The sequence below is a fragment of the Barbus barbus genome (assembly GCF_936440315.1).
Source record: "Barbus barbus genome assembly, chromosome: 12".
NCBI classification, from domain to species: Eukaryota; Metazoa; Chordata; class Actinopteri; order Cypriniformes; family Cyprinidae; genus Barbus; species Barbus barbus.
Genome location: NC_136740.1, coordinates 5,258,944 through 5,284,385, shown reverse-complemented (window position 1 = coordinate 5,284,385; position 25,442 = coordinate 5,258,944). Strand labels below are relative to the sequence as shown.

Sequence of the window (25,442 nt, the reverse complement as noted above, 5' to 3'; positions counted from 1 at the left end):
TGCAATTTACTGTGATGCAAAGCTGAATTTTCAGCATCATTACTCCAGACTTCAGTGTCACATGATCCTTCACAAATCACTCTAATATGCTGATTTGCAACTCAAGAAAATGTCTTATGAATATTAATATTGAAAACAGTTGTACTGCTCATATATTTTTGTGATAAAAAAGCTTTTGATCATCCTGGCCCTAAACCACCTGTTCCACCCCACCCGCAGGAAAAAGATGAGGCCCAAATGAATTAATTTCAATCGCTGGAAGATGGCCTGCAGCAGGAATTTTAATTAAGACATCATAAAAACTGGATTAAAAACAAAGGCTCTAGGTAATCTATTGTGTGATAATGTGATATAATTGAACAGATTGGCATGATGCTGAGTAAACAAAGCACTAGGGAGAGATTTTGTATTTAAGAGTGGAGATTTATTTTTCCTCTGTGTCCTGATTAGTTGGGCGCGTGTGAGCAGCGGGTGTGATTTTACCTTGGCTCCTCCGACGAATGCTGACGTCTTGATGGCTTTGGTGTAAGAATCGTAAACGTGAGGGTAACGGATGCGTTCGTAATCTCTGTGTCGGCCAAACACAGGAGAAATGCGTGCAGCCAGCAAGGCCTGCTCCCTACCAACAATAGAGATCACCATCAGATGCAGAGCATCATTTTGTCTCCGCTAACACTGAGGAAAATATGACAGCAAATGTTTCAGATAAAATGACTAATAATACATTCTAAACCATTTAAAATATTCATCTGTTTTTGAAATATCTGTCACAAATCATACTAAAAACATCTGTAGACATGTTAAATCTAAAGTGCCTATGGGACACTGTGCACATACTTGAGACAAAATGGTGCAAGCTTTCTCAAAAAGTTTAAGAACATCAAGAGCGTTGAAGACGTGGCTTTGGATCTACAGTCAATTGAAAGCAAATCTGCAAAGGCTATTGTTTGTTAGCTATGAAGATCTTTATTTATTTCATTTTGCAGAATAGACGGAAGATCATCCGTTGTCCTGACATTTTATCCTACCCATTAGATTTTCCAACCAGGGATTACTGTGCATGCGCACATCAATATCGCATCCTTTTTATCACGCTGAACAACAAATATTTAATTTATCTGCATTACTGTAAGGCTAGGTTTAGGGTTGGGGTAGGTGTAGACATTATTAAAACACAATCTAATAGGTAGAAAAAATATTTATTGTTGGTTTCCAGTAGCTGTATCCCTTTCTAGCCACAACCGCAAATATAACACACAATTACTGTACTTGCAATACTGTAAGGGTAGGTTTAGGGTTGTGGTAGGTGTAGACATTAATAAATCATAATTTGACAGGTAGCATTTTTCGTTGTCTAATTATTCTACCTACTGTTTTTAATGGGAGGTAACAAAATCTGACAGGGTAGCACAAATCGACAGAACACCGTCAATGTGCATTTGTTTCATTATGTTCAGATGTTTGGTAGCGGTCATGTGAGGAGATTTCTCTCCGTGTCAGAGATTATATATAAATAGGCTACATATACACTCACCGGCCACTTTATTAGGTAGACCTGTTCAATTGCTTGGTAACACAAATTGCTAATCAGCCAATCACATGGCAGCAACTCAATGCATTTAGGCATTGTGGATGTGGTGAAGACCACTTGCTGAAGTTCAAACCGAGTATCAGAATGGGGAAGAAAGGGGATTTAAGTGACTTTGAACGTGAAATTCGTGGGATCACGTTAAACGCAGAGCACCAATTTCGAGTATGGGTCACCATACTTGACAATACGTCACGACTTTACTTTACTTTTTACTTTAAATGGTTGTTGGTGCCAGACGGGCTGGTTTCAGTATTTTAAAAACTGTTGCTCTACTGGGATTTTCACACACAACCATCTCTAGGGTTTACACAGAATGGTCCGAAAAAGAGAAAATATCCAGTGAGCGGCAGTTGTGTGGACGAAAATGCCTTGTTGAGGTCAGAAGTCAGAGGAGAATGGGCAGACTGGTTAGAGATGATTGAAAGGCAACAGTAACTCAAATAACCACTCGTTACAACCAAGGTATGCAGAATACCATCTCTGAACGCACAACACTTCAAACCCTGAAGCAGATGGGCTACAGCAGCAGAAGACCACACCGGGTGCCGCTCCTGTCAGCTAAGAACAGGAAACGGAGGCTATTATTCCCACAGGCTCACCAAAATTGGGCAATAGAAGATTGGAAAAACATTTCCTGGTCTGATGAGTCTGGATTTCTGCTGCGACATTCAGATGGTAGGGTCAGAATTTGGCGTAAAGAACATGAAAGCAGGGATCCATCCTGCCTTGTCTCAACAGTTTAGGCTGGTGGTGTTGTAATGGTGTGGGGGATGTTTTCTTGGCACACTTTGGGCCCCTTAGTACCAACTGAGCATTGTTTAAACGCCACAGCCTACCTGAGTATTGTTGCTGACCATGTCCATCCCTTTATGACTACAGTGTACCCATCTTCTGATGGCTACTTCCAGCAGGATAATGCACCATGTCACAAAGCTCAAATCATCTCAGACTGGTTTCTTGAACATGACAATGAGTTCACTTTACTCAAATGACCTCCACAGTCACCAGACCTCAATACAAAAGAGCACCTTTGGGATGTGGTGGAACAGGAGATTCGCATCATGGATGTGCAGCTGACAAATCTGCAGCAACTGCGTGATGCTATCATGTCAATATGGACCAAAATCTCTGAGGAATGTTTCCAACACCTTGTTGAATCTATGCCACAAAGAATTAAGGCAGTTCTGAAGGCAAAAGGGGTCCAACCCGGTTCTAGCAAGGTGTACCTATAATGGTATAATGTAATGGTTTTTATACTGAACAAACTGTGTGTGCTATTGCCCTACACCAACCCTACACCTAAACTTAGCCCTCACAGGAGACTTTGTGCATTTTTAGATTTTCAAAAAAAACACCATTTAGTATGTTTTTTTAAGCCTTTTGAATTACGGGAACATAGGCAGTGTCCTCATAAACCACCTTCATATTGTAATACCTCTGTCATACCCATGTCATTATACAAATTTGTGTCCTCATAAACCACATAAACATGCACACACACACACACACACACACACACAACAGAAATAAAATAAATAAAAATAGACTATAGATAAACAGCATATGATCCAAAGTAGGCTAAGTAACTGAATACTTGAGTAGTTTTTTTATCCGATACTTTTTACTCTTACTCAAGTAACTATTCAGACTATTACTTTTACTTGAGTACAGTTTTTGGTACTCTACCCACCTCTGGGCAGTAGTCAGTATTTGTCAAACCTCAAAAGCCAGAAGAGCCTTCTGTGTTTGCCCTCTTCACTTTGCTGTTTGCTTGCTTTCATCACTTCAATTTCATAGTAAAATAAATAAATAAATAAAATTTGGAAAAATAAAAAAACCCTCCCACCAGAACCTGATATGCCTGCATGCTGCTCTGCTGTCTGAACCGGTGTTGAAAACGTACATGCTTTCAGGTCATGAACTATGTAACAGTGATCGCTCGTTCAGAGATCCAAAAGCTTATCTTGAGCCCTTGAGCTCTCAGGAATATATTTCAGAGTTTAAAATGACACAAATGATTGCCTGGCTCAAGTGTTCTGCTGTAAGTCAGTCTTTTAAGACAATCATTAGTGTCCTTACACTGTTTGAGAGCGACACCTTTGTCTCCTAACACATGAAAGACAATACTTCAGCAGGCAAACAGAAACGTCTCGAATGATGTGTCATTCTGCAAAGCAGGTGCCCTCTGTGCTCCTCATTTACATACAGTACTGTGCAGAGGGTTTAGGTGTATTACATTCCTCACAACAATAGTTAAGATGGCTATTTCTATTTTCTTTTGCTTTGGTTGTAACATTCTTTTTGCAGTGAGACTTTTGGATGAACAACAAAAAGTATAGCCAAAAAGACAATATCACCATCGAGTCAGTCTGAGATTAGATGAAGAAGAAAAAAGAAAATGAAATAAACCATCATGAAAAATATCTAGAGAAACAACTTATTCAATGCTTGAAGAAAAAAAAAAAACTTCCTTAAAAACTGTGCATAAGTGCACACTGGAAAAAGTGTGTGGTTAAAGTACAGTTTAAAAAAGTTAATAAATAATAATTTTTTTGGAAAACATCTTCACTGTATAGTGTTTTTCAGTGCTCAAAAATTATTTTGTTCTTAGTGTCCTAGAGAAGCAAATTTTTACAGTACTGTATATGTAAAAAATTATTTTTTATATATATTTTTTAATTTAATTTAATTATTTAATTGTTTTTTTTGCCTTTTTGCCAATTGCTGTTTCTGTAATCTAGTCTTGTTGTTTTACTAAGCATACAGGTGCATCTCAATAAATTAGAATGTTGTGAAAAAGTTCATTTTTTCTTATAAGTTATTTAAAAAAGTTAAATTTTCATATATTTTAGATTCATTGCATGTAAAGTAAAACATTTCTAAAGTTTTTTTGTTTTGATTTTGATGATTAGAGCTTACAGCTCATGAAAGTCAAAAATCAGTATCTCAAAATATTAGAATATTTACATTTGAGTTTCAATTAATGACCATCCCTACAGTATAAATTCTGGGTATCTCTTGTTCTTTGAAACCACAATAATGGGGAAGACTGCTGACTTGGCAATGATCCAGAAGACGAACATTGACGCCCTCCACAAAGAGGGTAAGTCACAGAGGGTCATTACTGAAAGGTGTGGCTGTTTACAGAGTGCTGTATCAAAGCATATTAAATGCAAAGTTGACTGGAAGGAAGAATTTGGGTAGGAAAAGGTGCACAAGCAACAGGGATGACCGCAAGCTTGAGAATACTGTCAAGCAAATCGGATTCAAACACTTGGGAGAGCTTCACAAGGAGTGGACTGAAGCTGGAGTCAGTGTATCAAGAGTCACCACGCTCAGACGTCTTCAGGAAAAGAGCTGCCAAGCCACTTCTGAACCAGAGACAACGTCAGAAGCATCTTGCCTGGGCTGTGGAGAAAAAGAACTGGACTGTTGCTCAGTGGTCCAAAGTCCTCTTTTCAGATGAAAGTAAATTTTGCATTTCATTTGGAAATCCAGGTCCCAGAGTCTGAAGGAAGAGTGGAGAGGAGTATGAATCCATGTTGCTTGAAGTCCAGAGTGAAGTTTCCACAGTCAGTGATGATTTGGGCTGCCATGTCGTCTGCTGGTGTTGGTCCACTGTGTTTTCTGAAGTCCACAGTCAACGCAGCCATCTACCAGGAAATTTTTGAGCACTACATGCTTCCTTCTGCTGACACGCTTTATGGAGATGCAGATTTCATTTTCCAGCAGGACTTGGCACCTGCCCACACTGCCATAGGCACCAAAAGCTGGTTCAGTGACCATGGTGTTACTGTGCTTGATTGGCCAGCAAGCTCGCCTGACCTGAACCCCATAGAGAATCTAGGAGGTATTGTCAAGAGCCAACAATGAAGATGACCTGAAGGCCGCTATCAAAGCAACCTGGGCTTCCATACCACCTCAGCAGTGCCACAAACTGATCGCCTCCATGCCACGCCAAATTGAGGCAGTAATTAAAGCAAAAGGAGCCCCTACCAAGTATTGAGTACATATACAGTAAATGAACATACTTTCCAGAAGGCCAACAATTCACTAAAAATGTTTTTTTTTTATTGGTCTTATGAAGTATTCTAATTTGTTGAGATAGTGAATTGGTGGGTTTTTGTTAAATGTGAGCTTAAATCATCACAATTAAAAGAACCAAAGACTTAAACTACTTAAGTCTGTGTGCAATGAATTTATTTAATACACGAGTTTCACAATTTGAGTTGAATTACTGAAATAAATGAACTTTTCCACAACATTCTAATTTATTGAGATACACCTGTATTCATAAAGCTAGTACTGACTTTATTCGTAGTGGTGTTCTGAAATGTGGAGGCACAGTATTCAGTTGTTTTTTTTTTATTTATTTTTTTTATTATTATTGTTTTACATTTATGTAATTCATGTTCTTTTTACTAAAACTAAGTATAAATCATATAACATTACTGTTTTTAAGCATATATTCCAAAATAATATCTCAAGGCAGCAACTATTTTTATTTATGAATTTATTTGAATCTGTTCTTTTTCAGATTTTCAGAATATCAGTCATCAAAGCTAAAAAAACAAGCTTCATCAAGCTGCTTGCTCACTAAAAAAAACCCCACAGTTTAAAGCCAGATGAAAATGCACAAAATTGTGTTAAAACGCTCATTTTTGTTGCGTAAACTTAAATGAAGTTGAGTCTTAAATGAGCTAAAAAGACCTAAATGTCTTTAAAGAACTTGGAGAAGATCAGATGTGTGTCAGATCAGGATTTAAAGAGACAGCGCTGCTTTTAATATGAAACCTGCTGCAGTCTGTCATTGATGTAAATCAAAGAACAAAAGAGGGTCTGCTCTGCTCGCTGATTAACTTTTGTAGCTTGAATAACTGTTAATCTATATTCAATTTCTAATGTATGCATTTACAATGTACTATTAATGTGAAGACTATTTTAAGTTCACTTAAAGCTAAAGTATAAAAATGCTATAATTAACGGCGGATAGTAAATTTTTTAATCGATTGACAACACTAATATAAAAATACATGGTTTTAACATTTTACTTTTATTTTTGACTTTATCCTTTTAAAGACAACTCAGTTGTGTGCCCAAGTAAATGCAATTTTTAAACGTCAAATCTGTTAACATGATTTTGTTTCCAAATAAAATGATAATTACACACTGGATATTTGTGTAAATATCAACAATAAATTATCTTTCTAGAAAGCACTTTGCAATATCAAAAATCTTGTGCACACAGAACTTTTATCTTTCTGAAGGCATAATAGGCCCACATATATCCATATTTAATAATGTAGCCTGATTTGTTAATACTTAAAGATCTTATTAGTCCAATAAAATGCTTCAAATCTTACAAAAGAGACATCTGTGTGGCACATTTAGCAGACTCAGGAACAACCAACGAGGGTTTCTCACGAATCCCATTTAAAGCTGGGATTTTCAGAGTTATTTTTGTTTGGTTGTTGTCTTGCAGCGGGATGATTGAAAGGCTGAGAGCGCGAGGAAACGTGTGAGGTATTAACACCTCATCTCTAATCTCTCTCATGCTCTGCCTCATTTGGACGGCAGCATTTTTAATTAAACAGATCATTGCTCTTTTTCATCCTGTGAAATTAAACATTAAGAGAAAATCCCTTCTGCAAAAGCTCCAGATAGCAGTTTTATCAAGCTTTCTCTCTCTTTCTCTTTTCAACAGGCCACACTCTGATATGTAGAGGTGCTTGTTCATGTAATGAAAGAGAAAGACAGACAGACAGACAGACAGAGAGAGAGACAGGTGTTCACCTCTGCAGTCTCAGCTCTTTGGGGTCAAAATGAAAAGCGTTTTCACAGGTATCCCCATCATCTCCTCGTTTCTCACGTTTCCTCTCCTTCTTCTCTTCTTTTCTGTAAATCTTCATCATCTGCTTCTCCTGTTCGGACTGGATGATCACCTGGCAGCCGTATGTGGGCTTGGTGGATTCATCTCTCATCCCTTTAATCTTTCCAACAGTTGCCACAAAAAATATAAATAACAACAGGACAATAATGTTGTAATAACAATAGCAAATAAGAGTTATATAAAGATCAAATATACAGTAATACAGTATACAAAAAAATCTATACAGCATGCTGCAGCATTGTTGTCTTTCTACGTATTCAGTTTTTTTTTTTTTTTTATAAACTTATTCCTATTGTCACTAACACAAATTAAATTTGATAACGATTATTGGTGGATCTCAACTGCAAAAACAATAGGAAAAAAAATGTGCAAATCTAGAAATTTGTTGAAAAGCCACTGAAAATTCTGTATATTACGACTGCAATACTCAGAAAGACAGATTCGAAGTAAGTAAGGAAAGAAGGAAGGAAGGTAGGTAAGGAAGGAAGGGAGGAAGGAAGGAAGGAAGGAAGGAAGGGAGGGAGGGAGGAAGGAAGGAAGGGAGGAAGGAAGGGAGGAAGGTATAAGGAAGGAAGGAAGGAAGGAAGCGAGGGAGGGAGGAAGGAAGGGAGGAAGGGAGGGAGGAAGGAAGGAAGGAAGGAAGGAAGGAAGGAAGGAAGGAAGGGAGGGAGGGAGGAAGGTATAAGGAAGGAAGGAAGGAAGCGAGGGAGGGAGGGATGGTGTCACGAATCCGGTCCATGAACTTCCGTTCACTCACCACCAGAGGTCACCAGCTCACCGCATGGACTCTCGCACTACACCACTGTTGCACTTCACCATTGGACTACAATTCCCATCATCCATTGCACTGACGACACAATCTCACATTGCTCTGATTGCACAGCTGATCACACAATCACACGCTTTATAAGCCTTGGACTTCCTCTCTGTCATTGCCGAGTATTGTATAGCGTATATCACTCTCCTATCGATAGCTACTCTACGGAGCCCACTTAGTTATCATAGTCTTGCCTTGCCTTGTGTGTTTTCTAGTGTTTTGATTCTTTCCTGTGTTTCCTGGATTAACCCTTGCCAATCGGACTCTGTTTGCACCTCTCTTGGACTATTGCTTGTGTACCTGGATTATTGTATTGCAAGATTATTGCCTTGCCCTGTTGGATATTGTTCGCCGATTGTCGACCCACGCTTGCCCAAGGATTACTCTTTGTCTTGCCTGTGATGTTCCTGATTGCCATTGCATGAACCTTGCTTGTTTTGTGACCTCACCTTTGAATAAAGCCTTGCAAATGGATCCGCACGTCTCACGTCTTGTTCGCCCCGTTACAGATGGACTGTATATAACACCGAAAAAGTATGATATAAAAGCAACTAACTATGAACAATATAACCTATTGGTTGCACACTTCCCCATAACAATATTAAATATTAAATATGTTTATTTTCATTGGTTGTGTTTGTGTCATGTCATGCAGCAGTTACTCATTCAGTATGGACAAATTGCTTGCTGCTGGAAATGCATGTTAGGTGACAGGACATGGTGTAATGCACAGACTTGAGTATCATATTGCTGTATTTTTCCAATCAGACAGAAGAGTAAAATAAAATAAAATCTGGCGAGTAACAGAAAGTAAATACTTTTTGGATATTTTTTTTAACATTTCTTTTTCACTGAATAAATGGGTCCTTATACATGAAATTATATAGCTAATTTTATATTTTAAGAAGCAGGTCCTTTGCAACGAGCTCATGGTATTTGGGGGTCTGTGACATCAAAAAGTTTGAAAAGCTAAATATAAACTGAAAAATGCCGTCATCCAGTCTGACAGTAAATGACTAGATTAAATAAAACTGCAGGTCAACCCTTGAAATCATTAACTTGTGGGACTTGGTGGAAGTTGGTCTCTCGTTGCTGATGAAAGCAGCCCACCATCTAAAGGTATTTTGGTGCATTCATCTATACAAAACTATTTCAGCTCATGTCTTGTAAGACTAATGCCGCCGGCGTAGTAAAGGCTAGGGTTTAATATTAACCCTATCAGAGGGTTAAAGTGCTATCAGACTGCCTCTGTCTGCAGCACAACAGCTCAATAAAAAGCCCAATAGCTCTTGAAAGCAGATGAGATGAGATGATTGCATCGGGGCATGGGCTGATTGTCTGAATGATCTCTGCTTTATCTCTTCTAAAGGCTCACCCACGGCAAACCCATCTGCTCCCCCTATTCATCTGTCTTTCACAACACGTCCTTCACTCCTTCTACCTGAACACTGCACTAAACTGTCCCTCTATAAGCACCGCTCACAGGACAGTCCACATAAAAACAAAAATTCCACCATCACTTACACTTTTTTTTGTTGAAAACCACAGGAGGTGTTTAGGAGAAAGTATAATTTTTTATTTCCCCCAATACAATGAAAGCAGAGAGTCATGGCTGCAGGTGGCATGATGGCATATGTAGGAGCCTTTAAAAAATCTCTGTTAACAAGCTGATACTATATTATACTATATACCACAGAGACAGCTTTGCTTTTCATTTTTTTTTTTTGACCCATGATGCTGAACTGTATGCATCTGACATAACTATAACTAAACTGCAATTTAACTGATACGCATCTATTTCATATGGCATCTATTTCACAACAGTTTCAAACATGACTCACCCAATTATATTCATAAATATTTATATATGTATGTATTTATATAGTCTTTTGTTTTTATGTCAAGAGATACATGAAGCAGCTGCACTGATGCTAGATTCGCTTGTTATGAATAATCTATTTTTAAAAATCAAACATCTTTAATTTGAGTTTAGTTTACTGGATTCAAAAACAAAAAAGGTATTACTAATTAGTTACATAATATAGTAAACAGTTTTAATAAGCATAAGATGTTGGTCATATCTTCAGGCCCTTAACTTGATAGTAAATGGAGTTTTTCAAGGTTTCTTGCAGCAAAAAACGTCTTTATCGCAGTTATGCACTTACGTCAAGTTGCGGTGCACTGTGGTCATGAACATTTGTCGGTTGCACACAGTTTTAAGCATTGCGGTTTAAAAACAAGTGATTTAAAGCTGTTTAAATGCACACAACAGTGCACATGAATCCGCTCCTCATAGAGCATATGAGTATTTTTGTTGCTTTATTAGCCATGAACGGTTAAATACACATACTTATATGTATGAAAATGCCCGTCTTTGCAAGTATTCTCATAAACACAGTCATTTAGGTCTTAAAGTTCCCCTATTATGCCATTTTTAAGGTTGCTAATAAAAGAGTCTCCTAACATGCATCCAAGGTCAAAAAACACTTTAGTTTTCTCAAAAGAATTGCTTTAATTTTACCTAATTTCTAAATGATTCCTAAACGACTCATGCGAAGCAGTTCAAAGAATCAGTCTCTCTAAACCCCTCCTTTCCGTGAGCCCTCGCTGCTGTGATTGGTCAGATGGCGCAGTCCTTTGTGATTGGTCTAACGCGTACAACGCATATGACAGCCCATGGGCAGACATTATGCAAATGTATTACTTTGTGAAATACAGGCGTAACAGAATAAGATTCAAATTCCTAACGACTCGTTTAGGCGATTGTGAGCCGAATCTTTTTTTTGATAGACAATAACTTTGCAGAAAGTTTGTTCACATACTGCTACATGACACACTGCATGAAAGGTAATATTCGAAAAGGCATAATAGGGGCACTAAAAGTAAACAGTTGTGAACGAAAATGCATGTGTAAGAATATATTGGATCCAGATTTTATATTGCAAATTTTATATTAGATCTGCTCTTTTCTAAATCACTTTTGTAACTTTAATAATAATAAATTTAATTTACAGTGAAAACTATACAGTGTTTTTGATTCATTTATACTACGTATGTAGTATTTCTTATTTAACTTATTTATAATATTTTTCTTATTTATTACAGTGTTGTGTGCTATTGCTTGAAATTAGTTACTTCTCTTTAGTGAGGTTGAGGTTTTTTTTTGTTTGTTTGTATTAGTTTTTTCTGTGATATTGACAGTGGTGACAAGAATGATGAAAATTCTATGTTATCAAAAACTTTGTTATTATAAAAACCTTATTCGAAGCAAAAATAACTGTCGTAAAATAAAAGATATCGCCCACCCCTGCTCTGATCTACAAAATTAAATAGAATTTCTGCTGTGCCTTTAAGACTTCTATGTAAAGCTCTTCTTCACACGTGATATGTTTGTTGAAAGCACAGACCAACTTTAATTAAGCTGATAGAACATTTTTTTTCCATGAGTTCATCATAAGTTCTGAAGCTGGTTTCTTCAAGTTTTTGACATTTCTCAACTTCTGGTTTTTATTTTATTTTATTTATTTATTTATTTATTTTTAAACAGTGATTCATATCATTAAGATCAAACTGAAACAATCAGGGATGTTGAGACATTTCTAACAATTGTCCCACTTTGGACGGATATACATAGCTGTAGGTGCTACACACAGTCAGGAACAAGACAAGATTATAAAAGCAACTATCCTACTTCTTCATAATATCCAAGACTGAGGGTGTACGCACACTAGGCACTGTTGCCTTGAACCGAGCCCGAGCGCAATTATCCCCCTTCCCCACTCCCCCGCTGGCCTGCACTCACACTTGCACTAAACTTTCCAAGCAAGAGCACGCTTACGTCATGTGCGAGATAACGGAGAACCCCACTTTCGCTAATATTCTGCCTATTAAATTTGTAATTTATGCTGTGCCTTGAATTTCACTTGTAAGATTCAGAGAATTATTACGGAGGACCAGACCCATTATAAACATAAATATACTTGATTGAATTAAATTTCTTGAAAAGTGTAGTGTAGAGGTAGTAACAGTATATGTTTGCGGTCGTAATGATGACAGTAGCACACACAAAATAGTATCTGTTCCATGTTCTGGCGCGGTTAGCGCTCACACTACATGCGTACCGTGCCCGAGCCCAACTGAACCGTGCCCTAGCCCACCTCTTCCAACCGGGCCAGGGACGGCTAAACGACCTTCGCCCGAGCGTGGCACGGAGCAATCACACTAGTCAAACGAACCGGGCTTTGGGGGTCAAACGCGCTTGGGCACGGTTCAAAACGCTTAGTGTGAGTACACCCTGAGTGAGTTAAGTTTCTATACGCCCAATAGGTGTTGTTGACGTGAACATGTCATGTGTCCACGTGTTTGAATGTATTCATCTCTCTGATGTCAATAAGTTGCAAAACAACCCTTTTTTCACTTTATCCTTTTAGGACACTTCTAGGACATTTTGAAAGACACGGTATTTTCATCTTATTTCAAATGATTTTCAAAAGATTTTTCATGACCTGATCCATTTCAGAAACTGCAGATGCACTTTACGATATGCTCCAGTATATTACATCTGTTTTTAGCTAAAGATTGACCAGCAAAGCAGTCCAACAGGAGCCATACATAAAAAAGACATGATGCAAAGATTCAATCTTACTTCCTCTTGAACTTGATGCTAGACAGTCTGTGAAAGGCAAGACCTGTCAACGTGACACCTTTGTGTGCAGGAAATGGAGCTGTCGGAATGCAAGTTCTAAGAAGTGACAGAGCTCGATTTTCAGACAGGTCATTACCAACCAGCCTGATCTAATCAGACATGTCCCCTTTAATGACAATGTTAATTATGCAACACGTCTGTTTTAATTGCCATCTAAAGCTCACTGCTGGATGGTCTTGTGTCTCTATCCTGTTCAATGGCCTTCAAACTGTTCCAAAAAATCTGACCAGTTCAACTCATGTTAATTTTACTACTTTGCAAACGTTTTCTTCCTGTTCCCCTCAACAAATGAGTTCCAGGAGAGAATTTATCTGCAAACATCAGTATAACAGGATTGGTTAAGGTGTGAACTTATCCAGGCTATCAGGTACCAAGCACACTTACTGTAAAAAAAAAATATCTTCCGTATGTTGACGTCAGAAGTGCAGTTGATGTGTAACCAGCATTGTGCCTGTCTATATTAGATGATCACTAATATGGGCATCAGCTATACAAAATAAAATGAAAATAAAATCCATTCATTAAATAATAACTCAATTTTCTACTGAAAAATATTGGTAGCTACATTATTTTACACAATTTTTGAACTGTTACAACTATGTCTATGGATAGAAACAAAAGATGATTAGTAGTAGGCAATAAACATCTCAAATTGTCTGTAAAGTACAAAAAAGTATAAAAGTATTTGTAAATAAAAGTAAACATTTAGTAAATAAAGGTAAATAACATCCCGAAATGGGGGTAAAAATATTTTCAATGCATTGTACCAAAAATAGAAATAGAGCATCTGCCTGCTGAAAGCACATTGTGCACTTCCAAAGCACTTCATGTGTAGACTTGTTCAGACCTTCTGAAAAATCACTGAGCATCCTGTGACCTTACTAATTAAAATGATGGCAACATCACAATGTTGAATTAAGAGATACTTCCATAAGGTGTCAGATTTAAAGCCCAGTAACAAAAACGGAAAAAATATGAATCCAAATGAATTCAAAGCAGGTATTCAAGCACACCTGGTAAGCTGCTACTTCTAAGTTATTATGAGATAATACACACACACAGGCAGACACATGCACGCACATACACACACATAAAAACCTAATTCCAAACAAACACTAGACCTGCCACAAGCTCTTGGTTCTCCTGTTACCAGTGGAGAAGCTTAAGTGAAAACACCTGCATCACATTTACACAATTTAACATAACTCTAACCGCGAAGCACAGCCACTAGCTTTACAATATTGTTATATACTGGTGGACATAATGTTATTTCCATGCATTCGGAGTTATTTACACTGTTGAAGAGTTGGATTATCATGCTAAACATGGCCAAAGTTACAAAAAACGATTCTGACATATGACAGTATTTCTGTGCCAAGTAGTGTTGTCAAAAGACCTGGTAGGTCGATACTAAAAAAATACTAAACAAATGAAAACGTCACGGTACCAGGGGTCTTTTTAAGTACCGTGGTACCGAGTACCCGGTCAACCCGGTTCTTGCTGCACTATCCGAATGGATAAGACTGACACCCGGAACAAATGAAAGAGTTCAAGCAGGTAAGTTTCAATTGAATTTAGATCTTCTGTTATGAATATTATTCCATATTTTAATTTAAATGTGCGGATTGAAATAGACATTGAGTTAATAGTTAGCATAAGCGCGGCAAACGCTATAATGAGCATTAGAATTAAGTTTCTTTATTAACTACTTAATGCGCCTATAAGTTTTATTAGGGTAAAAAAACTAAAACAACAGGAGGACATGATGGTATTTACTATTTTTACACACCAGAGGCTTTTAAATGAATTGTGAATCTAAAAAATGTGTGTTAGAGAATGTACAAATGGTTAACAGTGTTTATGTCACATATCAGTCCATCAGAAAAGCAGTTCTGGGCTTTTTTTATTTTTATTCTTGGCTGGATAACTAGCAGTAAATATGTCCACAGGATTAAATGAAAGTACAGTCAAATTTTATCTCCTGTACAGACTTTACAATAATACCATTCATTAATATGACTTCATGTTATATCTAACATCAACTTACAGTGAGTGAACAATATATTTTTACAACATTAATTCATGTTTGTGAATGTTGTTTAATACAAACACTTAATCCTTCATATTTGTTCATTGTGCATTAAATAATTTTATGTATTAGTAAATTTTGAAATGAACCCTAGAAGAATAATTGCTATACAGTATAACTATTGTTTATTGACAAGTCATGTTAACAAATGGAATCTTATTGTAAAGTGTTTTTAATACTACAGTTTCCATCTAGTTGATATACACTTGTCTTAAAATATATGTAATCTTATCTAAATTTATTATAAAAGCTGAGGTTTGTTATTTACTGAAATGTTATATTTTAGCTTGAGTCAATGATCTAATGTTGCATTTGGTCAGACTCAGCCCACTGCTTTACTTATATTTTCCTTTTACAGCTGCAGGCTGTGGAAGATCATGAAGCAGCAGCAAACCCTAAAACAGACAACAGTTTACAGTTGTTTTTCAGCGGCAGCAGAAATATGACAAAAACTTTTGGGTGAAACTTGTTTGCTTTTTTTTCATACTTTTATTATTTGTGGAAAAACTTGAAACAATTTTAAATAAGCATAAAGAATGGCATTGATTTCTGTACAGTTTATTTTTGTTTAACTTTATTAATAAAAAATAATGTTTTTAAATTAGCATGTTTTTGTATTTTGCTTTGGTACCGAGAACCATGGATTTTCACTGGTATTGGTACCGAATACAGAAATGTTGGTACCGTGACAACACTAGTGCCAAGTATACTCCTTCCGTGGGTTTTTTCCAGCATGGCCATTCATGACGTGACGAAGAGCGGAATTCCTCGTATGGGCACTTCTCCCGGAAGAACACACGCACACATCAACCAGAGCAAGAGTGACACCTGTCAGCGTCACTGGCAGCGCTGCCCAGAACTTGCTCGAGAAGAATGTCTCCAAATAAGTGTTGTAAGGGAAAGATAACTTTGTTCAGCTTCCCAAAGAACCCAGCATTACGTGAACAGTGGATGCATTTTTTGTTGTTGTTGGGGGGTAATTCCGATGTGACACAGTAGACATCATTCCATAATTAACATTTCAAATTAGGGCTGCACGATATTCAAAAAAGCTGAAATTGCAGTATTTAGTTTTTCTGCAATATATAGAATTTTCACAGGATGACTTAAATAGCTATATTTGGATTACATTTGGAATTAATTCTAGCTTGATTAGGGTGATATTGTTAGGGATGCATCTGCATAGAACATGAGATTCATTTAACCCTTGTGCATCAATAAAAAAAAGTTACATTCAGGTCCATAGTGGACAAAAATGTCCATGTAAAAAAAACGGTCACAAAAATCGGAAGCTTGGGAGCAGAGACTTAAGTGTGGTCTCATTTTAAAGAAGACCCATGGCAGATTATTATTGAAGTAAAAAAGGTTTAAAAAGTGAAACCAAAAAAAAAAGTTATACAGGTTTAAGTTTATGAAAATGATTTTAAATAATATTTAATATTTAATTTTATGAATATTTTATATATGAAACATGTTGAACTCTAAACCTGCTAGAAAATCAAAGCCATAAATCTAAACAAGTCGTGTTCCAAATTTGAGGTTGATATCTCAAAAAATTAGCTTTCAGTAAAATTTAGTTTGGGTTTAGTTTAGTTTAGTTCCCCATTAGATGCCAGCAAAACTCTGCTGCTGCACACAGTGCTTGGATTTGTGATTTGCAGTAGAGTTTCTCTCTCTCGATTTTTACAAGAACACACACATACACACACACACACAATTTTTTTTATGACACACATACAAACCACACTCCGACATCCATACCAACACACCCACACAATTATAGCTGTATTATTTATCCAATTGACTCTATAATATGCAGAAGCAGAAAACAGGAATAAAGCAAGTATTTGCTTTATAGACCCTTTTGTAACATAATAAAATGTAATATTAATATGTAATTTAAAGAAATAGTTAAATTTATCTCAAAGGGAATCATTTATGATTTTATAGGGAATTTTGAACAGACTCACTGTTACGGCGATTCACTGAACGGAACTGAAAGGAATTTTGGTTTGGTCTGTCTTCTATGTGGGGGAGAAGTCAGTCTAAGGAAGCTCATGAATTCAATCGTGGAACACGTGATGACCATCTCTTTGACCATCAGTCTTGATTATTTGCCCCAAATTTGACGGTCTCCTTCTTGAATTGGAATTATCAGTAAGTGTTCTTTTGTCTCAAGGTTGTAAGCTGTTCTGTGAAAGAGGCTTGCTGGTTAGTTTGCTTGCTTCAGACTAGTTGGAGCTAGGAATCTGATTCACGACGTCCTGTTTCCTTGGGCCTCTCTGTGGGATTCCAGCTCCTCATGTTTCAATGTTCTGATGCATCTTAAATTTGTCTGATTCAGTCTCTGATATTCTACACTTTATAGACCAACCCTGAAAAAATGGCACCATCTGGTATAAAATTAAATTTTGAAGCCTTGACAACAGAATGAAAGACTATTAACAAAAATTGCATCATTTTACAGTTAAACGGCACTGCGATTAAAAACAGCAGTTTTAATGGGTTTCAATGGGGACATTTTTGTCCAAAAGGCACTGATTGTAACATAGATTTACCTAGTGTAAAATAGATTTATTAAAGGAAATGAGGGTGGAATATTAAAATTCCAATAAAAATACACACCTGAGCCAAAATGTATGCAGTTAGCATTAACACAGGCAAAATTATAAAAAAAAAAAAAAAAGTCCATTAACAAAGCTGCAAAAATACTTTTTACTCTGAAGTCTTTTTGGTGTGTGAACCATCCTTGTAGGACTGAACAATTTGAGGAAAAAACTGAAAACTGGCTGTTCACACATGGGTTTACTTCAACTCAAACCTGTTTCTTTAATCATAAAGTGGGGGAAAAATAAAGTTTTGGAGGCCACATCCTACTGTTTTTGACTCATTCAATGTGACTATGAAATAATATATATTTGTTATATTATTATTATTTTATTTTAATAATTATTAAATCAAAATATTAAACATAATATGAAATATTTTGTAACAATAATTCTAGTGTAAAATAAAATATACAGCATTTAATAAAATAATTTTAGCACAACTAAAATTATAATACTACTATTTACATCTTAGTATCTTAATTTTCAAACGATAAACCATCAAGCTTTTATTTTGCAGGCAAATAAATATATGTGCTGCATTCATTTACACGCATGCAGCTCATGATTCAGTATTTGTTTCATTTCCTGTGAACTAAGAAGCAGAGAGACCATATCCTGAGAGGAATGCTCTGAAATGCAGTTTTCAAAATTCGACAATCACACCAAGCCATATCTCAATATTAATTTAATTTCAATATATGCTGCAGCCATACTTCAAAAAGTATTCCAAGTTGTTGTGATATTAGGTGCATACCAATTTGCAAACTTATGCACAATTCAATTCAGTTTAAATAGTGAAATTAGTGCTTTTTTTTGTTTTGTTTTTTCAACTAAGCTCTCAAGATAGGCACTAAATCTTCAGGATTGTATATAACAAGTATTTCCTGATTTACTTGTTCTGAAAAGAAATACTTAAAGAATATTACATTTTATTAAATTAATATAATTATTAATAATAACCTAAAAGAAGGTGAGTTATAATAAAAGTAAATATATATATATATATATATATTTTTTTTTTTAATAAATAGTATTTAATTATAATACTTATTTCTAATTTCTAGTTTTAAATGAAATATATTTCCATAAACCTGGTTTGATATTAAATAGAAATGTTGCATAAATTTACAAAACACAAGAGAGCAGACTTTACCACATTTCTTAAGTCTACCAAATGCCAGTGTCACGGTCGGTGGTTGTAGTAATCGGCGCCCACACAAAGGATAACAAAAAGGTAAATTTAATAGCATCAACACACATCAAACCATTTACAACTTAAGATCCGACAAACACAGAGGGAGAACTGAGGACTTATAAAGGGAGTGGAACAAACGAGGAAACAAGGTAATTAATAGAACACAGGTGATGAATATAACTAATTAACAAAACTGGGTCATGAACTAAAACAGGAAAAACCAAATATGGGCAGAAAGGAAACTAAACAGAAACAGATATATTACAGTATCTCCCCCTCCCGGAAGGTGCGTCCCGCACCGTAACAGTAACATCGGGGAGGGGGGGGCGGGCGTCCTGGAGGCTGGAGCAGGACCAGGATAGGACAGGGGAGCCTCCAGGACGGATCAGGAGCCTTGGGAGACCATGGCAGGACTGGAGATTCGGGAGGCCATGGCGGATCTGGAGCCTTGGGAGGCCATGGCAGGACTGGGGATTCGGGAGACCATGGCGGATCCGGAGCCTTGGGAGGCCATGGCAGGACTGGAGATTCGGGAGACCATGGCGGATCCGGAGCCTTGGGAGGCCATGGCAGGCCTGGAGATTCGGGAGGCCATGGTGGATCTGGAGCCTTGGGAGGCCATGGCGGATCTGGAGCCTTGGGAGGCCATGGCAGGACTGGAGATTCGGGAGACCATGGCGGATCCGGAGCCTCGGGCGGTCTTGGCGGATCGGGATCCTCGGACGGCCATGGTGGATCGGGGTCCTCGGGAGGCCATGATGGATCTGGGTCCTCGGACGGCCTTGGCGGATCGGGGTCCTCGGGCGGCCTTGGCGGATCGGGGTCCTCGGGCGGCCTTGGCGGATCGGGGTCCTCGGGCGGCCTTGGCGGATCGGGGTCCTCGGGCGGCCTTGGCGGATCGGGGTCCTCGGGCGGCCTTGGCGGATCGGGGTCCTTGGGCGGCCTTGGCGGATCGGGGTGCTCCGTGGCCTTGGCCCTTGGCCTGGCCACACAGACTGAGACTATATGGCCCCCCCCCAAAATTTCTTTGGGAAAGTTCCCCTCTGGGGGCCACATTGGAGGAGAGGGTTCTTGAGGGCGCTCTGGAGGAACGGACTCTTGGGGGCGCTCTGGAGGGGCGGACTCCTGGGGGCGCTCTGGAGGAGCGGGCACTAGAGGGCGCTCTGGAGGAGCGGGCACTTGAGGGCGCTCTGGAGGAGCGGGCACTTGAGGGCGCTCTGGAGGAGCGGGCACTTGAGGGCGCACGGGAGGCGCGGAGCTGGATAGAACCAGCGGAGACGAAGGAGCGCTGGACGGGACCAGCGTAGATGCAGGAGGGCGCTCTTGCAGCGCGGACTCCTGAGGGCGCTCTTGCAGCGCAGACACTTGAGGGCGCTCTTGCAGCGCAGACACTTGAGGGCGCTCTTGCAGCGCAGACACTTGAGGGCGCACGGGAGGCGCGAAGCTGGATAGAACCAGCGGAGACGAAGGAGAGCTGGACGGGACCAGCGGAGACGCAGGAGGGCGCTCTTGCAGCGCGGACTCTTGAGGGCGCTCTTGCAGCGCGGACACTTGAGGGCGCTCTTGCAGCGCGGACACTTGAGGGCGCTCTTGCAGCGCGGACACTTGAGGGCGCTCTTGCAGCGCAGATTCAAAGGGGCGCTCTTGTAGCGCGGACATTAGAGGGCGCTCTGGAGGCGCGGGGCTGGACGGGACCAGCGGGAACTCAGGTGGGCTGGACGGGACCAGCGGGAACTCAGGTGGGCTGGACGGGACCAGCGGGAACTCAGGTGGGCTGGACGGGACCAGCGGGAACTCAGGTGGGCTGGACGGGACCAGCGGGAACTCAGGTGGGCTGGACGGGACCAGCGGGAACTCAGGACGGCTGGACGGGACCAGCGGGAACTCAGGACGGCTGGACGGGACCAGCGGGAACTCAGGACGGCTGGACGGGACCAGCGGGAACTCCGGACGGCTGGACGGGACCAGCGGGAACTCAGGACGGCTGGACGGGACCAGCGGGAACTCAGGACGGCTGGACGGGACCAGCGGGAACTCAGGACGGCTGGACGGGACCAGCGGGAACTCAGGTGGGCACTTGCGAGGTGCCGGAATTGGTGGGCTCAGACGAGGAGCAGGCACAGGAAGGCACTGGCGAGGAGCTGGCACTGGAGGGCGCCGGCGAGGAGCAGGTACTGGATGGCACTGGCGAGGAGCAGGCACTGGATGGCACTGGCGAGGAGCAGGCACTGGATGGCACTGGCGAGGATCAGGCACTGGAGGGAATGTCATGCCCTCAAACTCAATTAAAATCCCTACCGGCACCTGCTTTTCCTTCCTCGGTGGTTCAGGGTGAACCGTTATAGGCGGCGGGGTCCTCTCCAGCGCGGACGGCGCAACGTTCATCGCCCCTTGCAGCGGAATCCTCCTCGCCGTGGGCGGAACATTCATCGCCGTGTACGGCGGAATCCTCTTCGTCGCGGACGGCGCAACGTTCATCGCCCTTCGCGGCGGAATCCTCTTCGCCGCGGGCGGAACATTCATCGCCGTCTCAGGCGGAGCGAATTTCTCTTGGGCGGGGGGTAAGGGCGAGCGGCGAATGGCGACCCGTTCTCCCCAAAACGGGTGGCCTCCGTAAGCCGCGCCAGGCAGCCTGACATCCCACGCAGCACGAGCAGGGGCGAGCCGCGAACGGCGGCGTGAGCCCCCGCAAACGACGGGCACAAGCTCCAGCATCCTGAGCAGATCTCGTTTTCTTTTGCGGTCGGATCTTCTGTCACGGTCGGTGGTTGTAGTAATCGGCGCCCACACAAAGGATAACAAAAAGGTAAATTTAATAGCATCAACACACATCAAACCATTTACAACTTAAGATCCGACAAACACAGAGGGAGAACTGAGGACTTATAAAGGGAGTGGAACAAACGAGGAAACAAGGTAATTAATAGAACACAGGTGATGAATATAACTAATTAACAAAACTGGGTCATGAACTAAAACAGGAAAAACCAAATATGGGCAGAAAGGAAACTAAACAGAAACAGATATATTACAGCCAGAGGCTTATTTGCATTTATAACTACATTTTGTGTAAAACAGTTTAAACATTTGAAAGTCTGACCAAACAATGAGTCCAAAATAAGGCTGTAATAAGCTCTGGGTCATTCATCACATCGGAAATGAAAAGTCTAGTCATGCACACTGTATTGTGCAAAACAGTGTTTCGAAGCTGTTATATGCTGCTCACTTCATCAACAATATATGTCATCTAGGTTTTCACACAGGCAATTTAAATTCTATGCAAAAAACAAAAACTATGTATATGTTAGTATGCTATAGTAAACATGAAACGCTCCAATCCGTAGCTGAGAAACAAAGTACTCTTTCGAAGCTCCATATTGTTTGTGTGTTCTTTTTAGTCTTTAAAACTGTGTCAGTGAATTAAGGTCTTTTATTTTTGATATCTATCTAAGTAATAATGTTTTGGTCTTCCATTAAATAAAAAGAATGAAAGAATGAGAAATTATCACCAAGAGGCAGACTGTCTTGAGCTGTGATCTTCTCTCACTCACGTCAGTAATAACATTAAACTACCGCATTTGGCTTTCATCTTCTTAATATACTTCAAATCCAGCAAGTTCAACTTCTCAAAGCCTGTGGCTGACCAAAGTTCTTTGTTAAGGTAAGCTCAGACCTTCAGTAACCCTCAAACCAGCTCACAATGATGCACACAAAAACATACTCAGAATATACAGCAGGTCTCCATTGTGCTGCTAACAAAACGTTTACCAGCTTTCCAGCCTCAAAAGCGTTAGATAATTAGCCAGGAGCACTGGCTTGATGTAGTTCAGATGTTGTCTCCCATACAGGCTCCCATGATATTAACATCTCTGTTATTATCTTGTATGATTTGGTATTCATTCAGACATTTCTTAAAGGAATAGTTCACCCAAAAATGACAACTCTGTCATCCTTTACTCATCCTCATGCCGTAACTTATACTTCTATACACACAATTATTTGATTACGCTCTTCAAAATATGTTTTGTGTTCCACAGAAGAAAAAAGTTACACAGAAATGACATGGAGAGGGAACCTGCATCCAGACATTAGTTATTTTACATATAAAAATGTTATTAGTTGTCACGTGTTAAGCGAGAACTTTTGAACTTCCATTTACAATACTGACGTGGTCTATGTCCGTTGATTAATGCTTATATGTGAATAAAAGCCTAAATTAAATCATTAAAAAGCAATCATACTTCTTCAGGACTTGGGATAAACCAATATATTTTACAACCTTGACTTTTCATGGATGGACACAAATGATAAGAGAAAGATGAGAAAAAGTATCTTCATTTTGAAGATGAAGAAAAATCTCATGGGTTTAGAATAATACGAGGGTTAGTAAATGATAGAACTTTAATTTTGGGGCGTTCTAACCCTTGAAAGAAAGAAAAAAAGTGCAACAATTGTGTAACTTATAGCTTGTTCAATCGACTCAAAGAAAACGTGTAATAAAAGTTAAGACCTAGAACCTGATATACTAAGAAAGAGATCCTCAAAAAGTATTTTTTCTGCTTTTCTTGATCTAAAATCTCCCCTCATGACAGGCCACTCATGTTTTCATGGATACATGAAGAGACATGAAACATGCATTCATGGCGTTGTGTGTGAACACGGCTGTGCTGCTATCATTGTAACACAAAGCCTGATACTCACGCACATTCTTATGCCAAACTGGTTGTAACCTAGTTCACATCTCACGGCTCTGACAGAAATGCCTATTACAGACAAACCGGCTCATACTTTCAGATCTAAGAATCCTATTCTGAGAACCGCGGTTCTGGGCTTGTCTCTCCTTTCAGTCACAGATATTGACCGTCAAGACTCAAAAGGTTCTTTTGAATAATTCATATTGCCTCGGACACCCTCGCTACCTCCTTAACATTTCCATCTCAAAGGCGGCTGTGGGCTTTTCTTCGGTGCTGTTTTGGGGACACGGTCACGTCTGCACCCCCTCAGCCCCTACAGACACAGCTCTCGTCCTTTCATGTGACTCGCTCGCTCAAGTTATGGGGAGCTACTACAGGTACACAGTTGTCGATGATTTTTGAGAATCGTATTTATAATGCTCCTATCACAACTGACACCTTTGACCTTCATGAAGTTGCCCAACAAAGAATAAGGTTGTAGAAATACTGAACACTGATACACTACCCATCAAAAGACGCCAAACCTACACATTATTATTGTTAGTAGTAGTATGTATGTATTTATTTAACTAACACTGAATGCATACACTACGACATAAAGTTAATCTTATTAAAAATAGCCATGCTTGCCTACATTTCAGCTTTGAATGACCCTTTACTGTAATGTAAACAAAAATAACGGTATGGTATTTCGATTGTGAAGTATTTTAGTTGCATTTGTAGTATTGTCTTGATTAATTTAGATTTTTTAAAAATGTATAGTAATCATTACATGAAACAAAATGTACTTCTCATTAAAGCGTCAGCAAACATATATATACTAGTGATGGGAAGTCCAGTTCTTTTCTGGAAACCGGTTCTTTTGGACAGTTTGTTTCAATGAACCGGTTCCAAAAAACTGTTCACCGGTTCTTTTACGCTATAACGTAATGGCGTAATACGCAATGACGTAATGACTGTCGTCCCGGGCCGGGATGAAAATACACTGAAAAAGTCAGTACACTGTAAAAAAAACTTAAAATTTTAAGGCAACCAGCTTCAGCAGATTTTTGAGTTCTCTCAACTTATTTTTGTAGGAGATTCTCAAATTTTGGTTGTATAAACTTAAAACAACAAGTTGAGAAAACTCAAAAATCTGCTGAAGCTAGTTGCTTTAAAATTTTTAGTTGGCTCAATTCTTTTTTTTTTTTTTACAGTGTGTGACGAGTCGGCTGCCTCCCCCCTGTCTATCATTACCACCCCGTCCCGTATTCGCCGCCCTTCACCAGGCTCCCGACGGGAGTGGGTGTGTGAGAGAGGAGGGGCGCTGAAACAGCCAGGGCTGGCGGCGTGTGATGAGGCGCACCTGACGTGAGTAGAGCCTCATCACCGCCGCCGTTTAAACGCCGAGCGCGCCTCTCCTCGAGAGACCGGTCTCTTCCCCGTGCATGCACGCTGGTGTCCTCGTGGGTCCAGGAAAGGGAGCGTAGAGGGAACTACCTGCCGCCGTCAGAGACGCGAGCGGCCGGACCCGCAGTCCGGCCGACACTGCACCCGCGATACGGCCGTCGGGCAAGGACGCCGGGCCGTGGAATCCCGTCGAGCACCCGGGGATGAAGGAGTTGGACGAAGCCGCCACAGAAGCCGCCGTCACCCGCGCCCCGGGACCTCCAGACGGGAGCGCGTGCGGCCGCCGGACTCCGCCCCTTACCTGGACCCTTCCCTCCTGACCACTGCCCTCCTTCACGAGCCCCGCAGCACAACGAGGACACCAGATCCCTGTTTATTTTGGACACTTTTCCCCCTTTGGACACTTTATTTTAAATATTGTTTAATAAAAACCTCTCCGAGGCTTGACGCCACGCCCACTGTG

The 25,442-nt window shown here is 40.0% G+C and overlaps 1 pseudogene across 1 annotated transcript in view; it reads right to left on the bottom strand.

Moving 5' to 3' along the window:
- Positions 1–25,442, bottom strand: part of LOC306878052 (activating signal cointegrator 1 complex subunit 3-like) — a 223,968-nt pseudogene that overhangs the window by 161,827 nt on the left and 36,699 nt on the right. The window contains exons 5-6 of the transcript in view: positions 7,385–7,574; positions 484–619 (exon numbers count right to left, since the gene is read on the bottom strand). The product of the transcript in view is annotated as an activating signal cointegrator 1 complex subunit 3-like (transcript). The remainder of the gene's footprint in view (positions 1–483; positions 620–7,384; positions 7,575–25,442) is intronic.